Below are 2,500 nucleotides of genomic sequence, written 5' to 3'. Positions count from 1 at the left end.
CTGTATACGTGTGTGCGTGCGTGTTTATGCGCGCGTGTATTAAGAGCGTGAAGTGGAGGGATTGAATGCTTAATTTGATGAAATATTGTTGTGGGCTCGTTTGGCTCGTTGGAAGGAGTGAATGAGGCTGATTATAGGTGGATTAGATAGCAAGGTAGGTGGCGCGAGGCGGTCGGTACGCCAACGAAATTCCAAAGCTATAATCGCCGATTGATCGCGCAGTGCGATCGAGCGAGAATAAATAATCGTCCATCTGTTATAGCCCGGTTTACAGTTTCGTACTGCCAAAACCATACGTACATCCTCCGCACGTTGAAAAGCCCAAAATCCCAAAGCCGCAAGGCCCTAAGCAATCACCCGGGGAAGCTCTAATGCCGGCAATAAGCTCAAATCACCGCTTAAGTACGAAAGCCGGTGACGAGAGTGTCGGTAGTACGGGTGGACTGGATGAACGGCTGGCGCGAGAGGGGTTGGGGGGAGTGCGGCGATAGCACCGCGCAGCACGGCCCGGGGAATCGGGCGAGTACAATAATCAATCGGTCGGTATTAGACGAGAGGAATAGAGGATCGATCGATGGATGGATGGATGGATGGATAGATGAATGGATGAATGAATGAATGGATGGATGGATGGATGGATGGATGGATGGATGGATGGATGGATGGATGGATGGATGGATGGATGGATGGATGGATGGATGGATGGATGGATGGATGGATGGATGGATGGATGGATGGATGGATGGATGGATGGATGGATGGATGGATGGATGGATGGATGGATGGATGGATGGATGGATGGATGGATGGATGGATGGATGGATGGATGGATGGATGGATGGATGGATGGATGGATGGATGCTTCGTGACGAGCGTGACTTGGGTTCCCCGGCGCCGGTAGCAGTGACATCTCTGGGCCGCTGCCCGAAGCCGAGGCTTGAGGTGATGGCCGCGCGGTGGCGCTCACGAAACCGACGCTCATGGCCGACCAACGGCCAACGGTGATTGGTCCGTACGTTGGCGGCCATCATGAATTCCTGGCATAGTTTGCATAATGAGGCCCGTAATGGCCGCGGTCCCGGCCAATCATCCGCATCCTGTGGGGTGTGGCCTGGGGATGGGGCGGGACTATTGTAATCGGGGGCGGTTGGCCATCGGTCTGTAGTGGGGGCGGGGGGATATGGCACGAGCTGCTCGAGAATGGCCTTGGGGGCGGCGTCAAGAGGGAGATGCCCGGTGATGCGCGGTGAAACCGTGGCGGGGGCACTTTTTCGGCTGGCCCGAGTAATCCGGGCTCGCGGACCCCGCGCCACTTGGACAGGATTATCCGCGAGCCGGGACGTGCGTTTCGCGTACAACTCGCAAGTTTTATCAAACTTGTCCGTTATCAGCGTCGTTGCCCAAGGTCATTACAAATCCTCGCTTAATTATGGCCGATTAATGGCGAAAGACCGGAGCTGGCGACGGCTATTTCCATATGTGCGAAGCGCTCGCTAATCGACGGCGACTAATTTAATGAGAATTGGGTAAGGTCAAGATGATAATAAAAAATTGACCCGCATTCGGGCGTTATTCGGCTCGTTGTACAAAACTATAAAATCTAGATCGGAGTAACAGGTGCATAAATATGAGAAGAAGAAGAAGAAGAAGAAGACGACGAGGACAATGAGTACAACAACGACGACGACGACGACGAGGACGATGACAATGTTGCTTGTATCGAATGCAAATCGGTCGACGTCATTCGCGTTGGGAAAGGATGAATGGACTTTATGGCGACTCGTAAAATTAAAAATCCCGAGTATGCGCTCGTGAACGTAAGAGCGAGCGAGCGATGAAAGGGCATCGCACTACAGAGAGAGAGAGAGAGAGAGAGAGAGAGAGAGAGAGAGAGAAGGATAGATAGAAACTAGACGGCACGCGGTTGATGTCGCTGGGCGTTAAAACGAAACGGCAGATCGGTTGCTCTCGCTCGCTCACGGGGTGTCGGGGACGTAAAAAAATTTTACGATCACAACCAATAAAGTGACGTAAGCTCGAGTAGTCTCTTTTGGCGTAAGCTGGTGACGTCACGGGTGCGCAAAACAAGCCCCAGACCGCTAGACAGACGTGGACGGAGATAGAAGGCGGAAGTCTGCTGGCGGATTCACCGGCAATGCGCCTCAGGTGCGTATAATTCTCCTCGGTTGAAAGGGTGCCGGGGCGTCGGGAGGGAGGGCGAGGAGACAAGGCCAAGTGTCGCGCGCTCCGTGATCGAGCTGTTGGCGAAAATCGTCCTCCTCATCGCGCATCCTCAATCTTTAACGATTCACGCGGCCAGGCGGGCGTTGGCGTGGTGAGGAGCGAGGGAGGAGACGTTGGAGTAAGTGTGCCATCTCAGTCGAAACTGCATCTCGTAAAGGCGAGCGGAAGGCCTAGTAATATAGCGCACGCTTGACTTATGACATTCTCTCGAGACGTCGCCGGCCGACGGTGAGTGTGGGAGGGTGCGGGAGGGAAA

The 2,500-nt window shown here is 53.9% G+C and overlaps 1 long non-coding RNA gene across 2 annotated transcripts in view; it reads right to left on the bottom strand.

Annotated features, from left to right (window-relative positions):
• The window catches only part of LOC105362799 (uncharacterized), a 74,981-nt gene that overhangs the window by 21,329 nt on the left and 51,152 nt on the right, over positions 1-2,500 (bottom strand). The gene's annotated exons all lie outside the window — the stretch shown is intronic.

This window comes from Ceratosolen solmsi, unplaced genomic scaffold (genome assembly GCF_000503995.2).
Source record: "Ceratosolen solmsi marchali unplaced genomic scaffold, CerSol_1.0 scaffold56, whole genome shotgun sequence".
NCBI classification, from domain to species: Eukaryota; Metazoa; Arthropoda; class Insecta; order Hymenoptera; family Agaonidae; genus Ceratosolen; species Ceratosolen solmsi.
Note: the sequence above shows the minus strand (reverse complement) of the source record. Positions and strands in the feature narration are given on the sequence as shown.